Raw genomic sequence first — 12198 nt, 5'->3', positions numbered from 1 at the left:
ATTTCCATTAAGCAAGGGTGGAAAGATTTGAGGATACGCAAGCAAAGAAAGTTTCTGAATACTTTTTTAAAAAGAGTTGGCATTGCATTATTCTTAGGATTAAGAGGTAGACGAGAGCCATGACTTTGAAACTGCATCAGTGGGGTCCTTGGGTCCTCCTGAGTGAGTCAGTTGCTGCTAGGTATGGGAAGATGAAGGGGAAGAGAAAGAGCTGAGATAAAGGAGAGGCATACCATTGCCTACATCCTGCTCTCAACCACAGAAGCTCCACTTTAGGGCTCCTCGTAAAGTTTCCTTTAAAAATAAAGCTCAAATGCTTTTTAAAAAAGGTAACCACTAGTCTAGCAGAATATTCAGACACAAAAGTGGAGGATTTGAAATGAAATAAATCTAAAATCCTTTTTCCCACAGTTTTGAGATTTATTTATGAGATTGGTAGTTATTCCACTTGTGTAAATTTCTACATTTCTTCATGTTTTGATATTCCGCCATTGGGACAGTTTGTGGTGTGGCCTCATGGAGATGGACTGCGTGAATTTTTAACATCTAAAACATGATCATACTGTATTTCAAGAAACTCTATAGACACGCCTTGTGGAACCCTGAGCGTTCACACAACTGAGATAAAAATCTGCTGCTCCAGAATTACTGACTTTGGCTAAATGCATTAGAACAATTCCTAAGTGTATGTTAGCCAATAACAACAAACTTCTGCAACTTTTTAAATTAAAAACTTCTCAAAAGACAAATGACGAACTAGGGGGAAAATACTTACCACTCATCACAAAAAGCTAATCTCTCTAGCAATAAAGGACTCCAAGACATTGACAAGTAAAAGGCTCACAAACCAACAGAAAAATGGGCAAAGGACACATATATAGGTAGTTTTAAAAAAAGGAAATACAAATCACCTTTAAATACATAAAAAGATGCTTAACTTCACTTTTTAAAAAGCCTATTTAACTGGCAAAATGCAAAAGTTTGATAGTAGTACCTTGGTGAGTCTGAGGAAGTAGACAATTTCATATATTCTTTTTTTTTTTTTATGATTGGGAAAAGGATTTTAGTTTTACTTTCTTTGTTTTTTTTTTTTTTAAACATCTTGATTGGAGTACAACTGCTTTACAATGTTGTGTTAGTTTCTGCTGTATAACAAAGTGAATCAGCTATACGTATACATATATCCCCATATCCCTTCGCTCTTGCGTCTCCCTCCCATCCTCCCTATTCCACCCTTCTAGGTGGTCACAAAGCACCGAGCTGATCTCCCTGTGCTATGTGGCTGCTTCCCACTAGCTATCTATTTTACATTTGGTAGTATATATATGTCCATGCCACTCTCTCACTTCATCCCATCTTAACCTTCTCCCTCCCCGTGTCCTAGAGTCCATTCTCTACATCTGCATCTTTATTCCTGTCTTGCCCCTAGGTTCTTCAGAACCATTTTTTTTTTAGATTCCATATATATGTGTTAGCATATGTTATTTGTTTTTCTCTTTCTGACTTACTTCACTCTGTATGACAGACTCTAGGTCCATCCACCTCACTACAAATAACTCAATTTTGTTTCTTTTTATGGCTGAGTAATATTCCATTGTATATATGTACCACATCTTCTCTATCTATTCATCTGTTGATAGACGTTTAGGTTGTTTCCATGTCCTGGCTATTGTAAATAGTGCTGCAGTGAACACTGGGGTACATGTGTCTTTTTGAATTATGTTTTTCTCAGGGTATATGCCCAGTAGTGGGATTGCTGGGTCATATGGTAATTCTATTTTTAGTTTTTTAAGGAACCTCCATACTGTTCTCCATAGTGGCTGTATCAATTTACATTACCACCAACAGTGCAAGAGGGTTCCCTTTTCTCCACACCCTCTCCAGCATTTATTGTTTGTAGATTTTTTGATGATGGCCATTCTTACCGGTGTGAGGTGATACCTCATTGCAGTTTTGATTTACATTTCTCTAATGATTAGTGATGTTGAGCATCCTTTCATGTGTTTGTCAGCAATCTGTATATCTTATTTGGAGAAATATCTATTTAGGTCTTCTACCCACTTTTGGATTGGGTTGTTTGGTTTTTGATATTGAGCTGCATGAGCTGCTTGTATATTTTGGAGATGTTGGGTGCATAAATATTTACAATTGTTACATCTTCTTCTTGGATTGATCCCTTGATCATCAGGTAGTGTCCTTCTTTGTCTCTTGTAATAGTCTTTATTTTAAAGTCTATTTTGCCTGATATGAGAATTGCTAATTCAGCTTTCTTTTGATTTCCATTTGCATGGAATGTTTTTCCATCCTCTCACTTTCAATCTGTATGTGTCCCTAGGTCTGAAGTGGGTTTCTTGTAGATAGCATATATACGGGTCTTGTTTTTGTATTCATTCAGCCAGTCTATGTCTTTTGGTTGGAGCATTTAATCCATTTACACTTAAGGTAGTTATTGATATATATGTTCCTATTACCATGTTCTTAATTGTTTTGGATTTGTTATTGTAGGTCTTTTCCTTCTCTTGTGTTTCTGACTAGAGAAGTTCCTTTAGCATTTGTTGTAAATCTGGTTTGGTGGTGCTGAATTCCCTTAGCTTTTGCTTGTCTGTAAAGGTTTTAATTTCTCCGTCGATTGTGAATGAGATCCTTGCTGGGTAGAGTAATCTTGGTTGTAGGTTTTTCCCTTTCATCACTTTAACTATGTCCTACCACTCCCTTGTGGCTTGCAGCGTTTCTGCTGAAAGATCAGCTGTTAACCTTATGGGGATCCCCTTGCATGTTATTTGTTGCTTTTCCCTTGCTGCTTTTAATATTTTTTCTTTGTATTTAATTTTTGATAGTTTGATTAATATGTGTCTTGGCGCATTTCTCCTTGGTTTTATCCTGTATGGGACTCTCTGCACTTCCTGGACTTGATTGACTATTTCCTTTCCCATATTAAGGAAGTTTTCAACTATATTGTCTTCAAATAATTTTTCAGTTCCTTTCTTTTTCTCTTCTTCTTCTGGGACCCTTATAATTTGAATATTGGTGTGTTTAATGTTGTCCCACAGGTCTCTGAAACTATCCTCAATTCTTTTCATTCTTTTTTCTTTATTGTACTCTGTGGTAGTTATTTACACTCTTTTATCTTCCAGGTCACTTATCTGTTCTTCTGCCTCAGTTATTCTGCTGTTGGTTCCTTCTAGAGAATTTCCAATTTCATTTACTGTGTTGTTCATCATTGTTTGTTTGCTCTTTAGTTCTTCTAGGTCCTTGTTAAACGTTTCTTGTATTTTCTCCATTCTATTTCAAGATTTTGGATCATCTTTACTCTGAATTCTCATTACTCTAAATTCTTTTTCAGGTAGACTGCCTATTTCCTCTTCATTTGTTTGGTCTGGTGGGTTTTTACTTTGCTCCTTCATCTGCTGCGTATTTCTCTGTCTTCTCATTTTGCTTAACTTACTGTGTTTGGGGTCTCCTTTTCGCAGGCTGCAGGTTCATAGTTCCCATTGTTTTTGGTGTCTGCCCCCAGTGGGTAAGGTTAGTTCAGTGGGTTGTGTAGGCTTCCTGGTGGAGGGGATTGGTGCCTGTGTTCTGGTGGATGAGGCTGGATCTTGTCTTTCTGATGGGCAGGACCGTGTCCAGTGGTGCGTTTTGGGGTGTCTGTAACCTTATTATGATTTTAGGGAGCCTCTCTGCTAATGGGCAGAGTTGTGTTCCTGTCTTGCTAGTTGTTTGGCATGGGGTGTCCAGCACTGGAGCTTGCTGGTGGTTGAGTGGAGCTGGGTCTTAGCATTGAGATGGAGATGTCTGGGAGAGCTCTCACCATTGTTATTACATTGGTCCAGGAGGTCTTTTGTGGTCTAATGTCCTGAACTCGGCTCTCCCACCTCAGAGGCTCAGGCCTGACACCCGGCCAGAGCCCCAAGACCCTGTCAGCCACATAGCTTTGCCACTCAGTTTTTCTGGGGTTGAATAGGTCTTCTTGCAAGTCCACCTCACATGCACTGAAACCTGGTTATGCACGGATCTTTATTGTCCTTTCTGGTGCCCAAGTTCTTCTGCTAGTGTTCAGCCACTGTTCTGTGAGAATTGTTCCATCTGTAGATGTATTCTTGATGTATTTGTGGAGACAGATGAACTCCGTGTCCTCCTACTCCTCTGCCATCTTGAAAAACTCCTCCATATATTCTTATATGCTGTTCCATTGAGGGCTACTTGATAATTTTTATCAAAATTATAAATGAGTATATTCTTTGACACATCAATCCTAATTCAGAGGATTTACCTTGTGGATATAGTGCATATAAAAAAATTTATGTATGAAATTATTCATTACACTGTTGTTTGTAATAACACAAAATTGTAAATAATCTAAATAAATTGACTATACAAATAATGGAAATCCATATAGTGAGATAATATGTAGCTGCAAAGATGAATGCAGTCACTTTGTATGCACTGAGTTGCATGATCTAGATCTGTAGAAAATCTTTCATATCAAAAAACAGTAAGATGCAGAACACTGCACAGAATAGCAGAATATTTGCCCTTTTATGTAAAATTTATCCAATGATATATATTCATATTTGTTTTTATATACATCAAGAATATTTGAAAGTATACTTACACATACTAATAAAATGTTTTTTGTGACTGGGTAGAGAAAATGGGGCAGATGAGACCAGGGAGGAAGAGGAATTTATTTTATCATGTTACACCCTTAATTTTCTCTGGTTACATGAACCTCTAATCTCTAATCCTCTTTTCAAACATAAATTTAAAAAATAACTAAATGGCCACCTTCTGACAATCTGAGAAGATTCAACTCAACAACTATTTACATTTTTTAAGTTAGCCTATTTCTTTAAAAAAAATTTTTGAGACAAATGAGAAAAAGACTGTTGTATTAAAAGTAATAAAACCATAATCCATGTAGGTGAATGAGAATTTAAGTATACCAACCTCCCCAGTTAATGTGGATAAAATGAGTAATCGTTTAATTCCAAACTTTCAGGCAACCAAAGAAATATTTTTTAAAAAATTAAGTTACGTAATTTTTATCATCTGATAAAACATAGTCTACCATCTTTTTAAATAATCTATTACAGTTTTCATAACCTATACCAGATTTTTTATAGATGGAAACATTATTATTTTTATAAAAATTTAAGAAGATCCTTCCTTCTCTTTTAAAAATTATCATGTAGTAATTTCAACAATCCTTCTATAGAATATGCAGAAGCATGCTCATATTAAATAAAGGTTAGCTATTTTTATTGCATAAATTGTCATAAGGCTATTTTAGGTAATAAAAAGTAGCTGACCTTTATTTAATTCTCATTACAAGACAGGCAGTGTTAAGTGTTTTTCCTAAATTGTATCTGTGCAACAAGCAGGCACTTAATATCCCCTTTATATAAATGAAGAAACAGGCTTTTAAGTTGGATAACTTGAACAAGGGTAAGCAGATATTTCGTAAAGGAGACAGAAGCTGAACCGACAATGAGATTCCAGACACAGTGCTCCTGACCACCACACAACACCACCAATCCTATGCCTGGGGCAGCACACTTATAAGGAAATTCAGGAAAGTTTGGATTAGAGGAAACCGAGGTCAAGGTGAGAAACTTTCCTATGAGCCACTACAGGCTTGGACTTTACATTTTAAAAAGGTCTCCAAATGTTCTAATGTAACTGGAGAAAAGCCCAACACTGGGACTGGTTTCCTTAGACTTTTTCCTGTGAAGATGCTATCACTTAACTGGAGTTTTGAAAGGATGCAAATAGCAGTCAGTTCAAGGACACATTTTCCCTAGAGCCTGGAGTGCTGCTGTTCTCTGTAGCTGAGGAAAGAACGATCCATATGCTTTGGCTACCACACTCTCAGTTGGCAAGTTCAACGTTCTATTTTCAAAAGTTTTGAAGGTTGACTTCATTCAGCTGGAGGGCTATCTCAACAACTGTTCCCCTCTGTATACCTAGTACTGCGAGACAGTTGTGTGGCAGAGAGAAGACAAAGTGTTTGCCCTTGAGAAGGTATAGAGCTGTCAATTTGGCCAGCTGAGATTTACATACTTTAAAACAATTAAAGAACCATAAAAGACAGTTCATAATCAAGGGCCAGATTGTGTGGTATGGCTCAGCTGGTTATGAGGAATCAGGGAAGGAATATGATGAAGCACAATAAAAAAAAGGCTTTATAAAGGGATTGGTCTTGAGTTAGCCCAAGGTTATCAGAGGAAGGAAGTCATATTTAGGGTGTGAAATAAGAACTTGAGAAAAGACTGAGAAACAAAAGTAGTATTTTCAGAGAGCAGTTTAAGAGCCAACACAGCATTCATATCAATTTTTTTGTTCATGTATTATTTTATTCTCATTTTGACAACCTACTGTATATTTAAACTCTGCTAAGCACAGAGAATATAAAGAAGAGTATGATAAGATCTTTATCCTTATCATCTGAAGATGAAGAATTTACTTTTAGCTGGGGTGGGACTTTTGTATATTGAGAATGGGATAGTATTTACGATAGAGAATAATGGTAGAAAGATTCACTGTATGGATGAGGAATGGTGAATATGAATGAAAATATAAAAGGTGTCTAATAAAAGAAACCTGGAAGATGAAACTGGAAAGGTATTTTGCTCCAGATTGTAGAGAGTCACAAATGCTATGACTTGAGATCATAATGTATATTGAGAAACATAATGAAGGCAAAGGATAGAGAACTTCAGTTGAAATAATTTAAAAATAATCCTTTGGGGTATGGAGATAACTACAAGAACCATATAAAAGCAACATTTTTAAAGAGTAAACTGTAGAGTATAAGTGCAGGAATAAAAAAAGGAATAAAGTGAGGCCAGGGAAAATGTATAGAAGACTTCAGGAAGAGTCGGGACTAATGTCATGGCAAGAGAACTAAAGTTAAAAAGTTTAAGAAGAGAAGCCTTTAGGATTAATACTACTAACAATAATAGTGTTTTTTTAGTGATTGAACATAGATTAGGAAGGATTGGATTGACTAAAATACCATTCCCAGGCTTAGGCCTAACATTTGTCCAACTTTATATGAGGACAAAAATAGGGAGGTTAAAAGAAGTCTTTCTAGAAGAAAAACAGTGGGTCCAATCTTATACATCAAGGGCCCATGTACTTAGGGTGAGATTCTATCACATGTGTCAAAATTTATCTATAAGTGAAACTAATTGCCTTACAAAATTTACATTTCACACTTGAATTGAGTTTTCCACTTTCTAAATCTCATGTTTCACCACGTTACAATGTAGTCTAAAAAGAAAAAATGAATATAGAGTGACATTCTTTATTATTATTTTTTTAAAGCTCTGAATTATAGTGAGTCAAATCCAGCAGAGAGGCTTAAATGGGCTACCTGAGAGAATCTGCAGAAGTGGTCACAGTTAGAATATGCAGAAGTGGTCTCAGGAGAGAATAAAGACCTTGATGGATGATCCAACAGTTTGTACAAGGTCTGATAGAAGAAGCTATTATAGAAGCCAGGATTGTGATTCCTGACAGTAAATCCAGGGGACTACTGACAGGTGCAGATGAGGAAACTGAGTTGAAGCTATGGATTAAACCCAGTTTACAAGGAATAAAATAAGGAAGAAGGTGAGCAACATTATTAACTTGCTTCAGAAGAACGGGACAGGAAGTCCTAAATGGGTCAAAAACAAAGCAGGAATTTTAAGCATTCTGAGGTTATCTGAAAAATAAAGGCTGGGGCCACACTCAATTTCATATGGTCTAAAGCCTAGAAAGCAAGCACTGTGGACCAGAATAGGCTGTTCTCTCCTCTTTCAGAGCCAAGACCCACAGGAGCTCCTGGAAGTGTAAGTAGAAAGTAAAAACAAGTGGAAGTAGCATTGATTCTTTGATTTAATGAAGAATATTCAAGGTTCCCACATTAGGGGGGAGAAAAAGCATAGAACCAAGAAGGTCCTGAGAATCATTCCAGATCAAACAGCGACCAAGACAAATGAACTTAGAGCTAAAGTCTATGTAGCTCGGTCAAGTAGAACCTTCAGTGTAGATAGAGGCATGGCTTGTGGTGCCCTGGTCTCTGCCAGAAATGCCAATCTGTGGATAGACTTTAAGACTTAAGAGAACTCTTCTCTGGAAATGTGTCTGTTTCTTTATATTTATTTCTTGACTTGGGGCTTTGTTTTGTTTTCCTTCTACTTTTCTAGTAAACTTCCCCTTGAAAATTTTCCACCTTGTGATTAGAAAGCTGGAGGTGAAGGCGAGGTGCCATCTCAGCTGGAGAACATTCACTCTCCTTCTTTTCCTTCCCTAGCAGCTGATGAGGCTGAGGCTGAGGCTGAAACAGACAGAGAGGTGAAACCCCTGGAGGAGAGAAAAGACAGCTGTGATCACTGGTTCTTTCCTGCCTGGGGTGTTCCCTCACTGTAAGGCTACAGCCCCTTTTAAACATATAAATATTTACATATATATATATATATATATATATATATATATATATATATATATATGCAAAAAATAGTGAAGTCATCAGTGGCTAACTGCACAGTTTCTTAGTCTTTAACAGAAAACAATTACTGCTTTTGAATTTAAAAGTACAAATAAACTATACCTAGAATGGTCTAAGATATTACATATAAACTACATATAACTGATAATGCTAGAATAATGTGTCCTAACAGTACATTTTGCCTTTAACAAATTGCATTCCAACATATCTACTTCCAACTTTATATTGTGTTGAGAAGGAACAAACCTCACTGGGCACTTTATAGCCCAAAGTAAGAAAAAATACTGAAAATAGTATTGTTTCTTTCCTTCACCTGTTGTGCAGTATTGGTATGTGTCTTCATCCAGATCGGAAGTATCTAGATTTCAGTGTTAATGCAGGGATAACAGGTAAAGTTATTTCTACATGCTGGTTGGATTGGATTTTACTCTCTCCAATTGAGCCAACTTCCCACTGATCTCAATGGGAGTGTTGCCTGAGAGAAGGTGGTAAAATTAAGCCTCATAGTTTATAAAGTACCTTGGACATTTTTTAAAAAATAGATTTGTGTTCTATTCTACAGTGCTGTGACTCTTCCATGCACTAAGCTCTCATTGACTTTGGAGATAATGCAGGGCATGGAAAAGATGGGGAAAATCCGAAGCAAATTGAGGATCTAGCCAATATCATTATGTGTGAAGAGGCAAATGCTAATACCATTTTTTTAAAAGAAAAAGTCTAATGCATGTCTTGACTATTTGCTCCACTGAGAAACTGCATATTGAGAAATCAATTTTGTAGCTTTACGTGAGCTGAGGTTTATGGAATGGGACAGGGGCAAGCTGATATCACCAGATTTATTTTGCATATAACCTTTTCAATCTTACAAATATGAAATGCAACACTGAAAGTAGTCACTACTCAATAAAGACTTTCTGTTGCTTAGAGAACTAGTCAATAAACATGATACTCTTTCTGAGCCAAGATAGTATTACTAAAGCCCCTTGAGATTCATGCTGCCCACACAACCTTTTGGCTCAGCTTCTTAAAGTGATCACAAACTGCCTAATAATGAAAATTAGGCTATATATCAATATAATCAATAAAAATGTCACATTATTTTATATGCCATTCCCTTGCTGGAGAAGGGAACAAAAGTGTAACTTTTAGGGTGGAATAAAGTGGTAAAAGAGTTCAAGGAAGGATATGAGAATATGTCATCTGAAAATGAAATTAGAGTCCTTGTTGGTGTCAGTAAGGGAAATGGGATTTTATGATACCATTTATATCCTTCTCAAGAAGGAACATTACAAAAACACGAAAGGGCTTGAGAATTATGAAGGATGGCTCTGCTGTTCAAAAACTGGGTAGAATCCCATAAAAGGTATAAATAACTAATAAACATGACCCTTCTCTGGGAATTTTAAATCTAATGTAAGAGCTGGACAAACTTCAGTGAACTACATGTCACATGGAATATTTTCATGGCTTTTGGCATATGGAGATATAATTAGAGCTAAGCCCAACTACACACAGACATATGCAGTGAAATTGCTATAATTACTGAAGAAATTGTTATTAACTGGGAAGTTTTGTGAAGGCCTTGAGTTCTGGATAGATTTTAAATGAAATGAATCATGGTCCACAGCAAAGAAAACATGTCAGACTAGACATTTCAAAGGTCAAAGTCAAGAATGATAAATTTAGATTGGGAGGTCAGCTAATAGATTTGAAGATGAAAACCAAAAGAGGTAAGAAGAAGGAGAAATGAATAGAGGGCCTGCCTCGAAGCACAATTAAGCTAACAAATCATGAAGAATAGGTACTTAAACACTTGTCAAATAAATTAGTATTAACTATACATTATATTCTATTATCTTAGTAAAAATGGTTTCCATTTACTGGGTGCCTACCGTTTCCCAGGCAGTGTGTCAATTGTTTTACATGCATTATCTTTTTTGACCCTTTCAACATTATGAAATAATATTATCCTTATTTACAGAGGAGCAAAACTGCAGGCAAGGAAATTGAGCAACTTTCCCATGGCATTTTGATTTGATAAAAGAGACAATTAAGAAACTCAATGCTATTACTAGAGAGTGACAACATTATAATGACTGTAAAGAAAGATGCTCTGCTGTTAACACTTGGGCTAGATTGGAGGAGAGAGAGGGGCTTGAGAAAACAATCCTCTGGTAGCTCAAACATGAAGTTAGTATTGTGAACTGTTGCTGGGAAGGGGTGATCTGAACGCTGTAGGGCAAAAATCAATAGAGGCCTTAAACCCTAGTATAAGCAACAGCTAAAGTTTATCATACTGGCCCTTAACATACAGAATATACTGGTACTAAAAACTTCATAGCAGAATAGTTCAAATCACCGGCTAAGAAGTCAGCTTACCTAGGCTTGGGCTGACCCTTGCAAGTGCAAACACTGAGATCAACAGCAAGTTACTAAGATTCTCTTATCCTGAGTTTACTAATTGCAAAATACTTGTTACCATTAATATCTCCTGTCCCATTGTACTGTTGTAAAAATTAAATTAGCTCTTGCCTGTAAAATGAATAACATAAGGTCTGATTAACATAATACGTGTTCAATAAATGTTGCTATTATTGGCATAGGCACCTCAAATTGTCTATTCCTTTCTATACATAAAAACCTGGGAAAATACGCAATGCATTCTTCCCTCTCTAAATTCAGTCACTTTCAAATGTTTTTGTGGCTCACAATAAGAAAAAGCCTTACACAGTCATCACATGTGCAAGCATGCACACACACATTTCATGAAAATACCCTCACTGAATGTTATAAAAACTCTTATTCTTTTATATTACATTCTCTTCTATTTCTTTTTTAAAGATACTGGTTGTGACTCACTAAATTAACTTTATGACTCACTAAACGGTGTCAATCCACAATGTGAAAAACATTTCTAAATTTCTCCTTGGGTTAATCAAAATTATTACTGAATTGTGAATATATATCCCATTGTGTAGCATCACAAAGATTTGATTTTATTGAACTGAGCTTAGGCATTATACTTTTGGATTATTTTGAGAGGCTTTATAAGAATCAGTCTCATGAAATTTAGAATTTTATGCATCGTAGGCATTTTTTGAGCGTCTGGTACAAAATCTCACACAATACCTCATTTACAAGAGCCCTTGTATGTCTAGTCCTTACTTGTGCTTTATTTAAAATGGAAATTATGGATCATTTAAGGCATCAAAATCAATATGTCTAGCTTTCCTAAGAGAAAATAAGGCAGAAATAAGAATAAGGTAGAAATTTTGTGTATTGGCCTTACCACTGTCTTTATTTTATCACCTTATCATGTTTTTCTGCACTTATTTCCCATTGTTCCAACCCCCTTTCTTATTTCCATGGTATCATTTATTTATTTATTTTGATTATTAGTTTTTGAAGAGATGGTATAGCCGCATGGTTCCAAATCCAAGAGGTTCAGACGGTATCTGGTTAAAAGTCTCCCTCTCACCTCTGCCCTGCAGCCATCCAAGTCTCTGTCAACTCAACCAATATAATCACAGTATAATCAATTTCTTGTGACTCTTCCTAGAGGTATATAATATCTTAGGAACAATAAATGTAAACTCACATATCTCAATAAAATTATTTAAGATGTATCTACCTAACTAGCTAGCCATTCTCTTCTCTTCCCAAAGTGTTATATGTATGATTCCCTATTTACTTAATTTATGTTG

This window comes from Balaenoptera ricei, chromosome 4, assembly GCF_028023285.1.
Source record: "Balaenoptera ricei isolate mBalRic1 chromosome 4, mBalRic1.hap2, whole genome shotgun sequence".
Classification (NCBI taxonomy): Eukaryota; Metazoa; Chordata; class Mammalia; order Artiodactyla; family Balaenopteridae; genus Balaenoptera; species Balaenoptera ricei.
Note: the sequence above shows the minus strand (reverse complement) of the source record.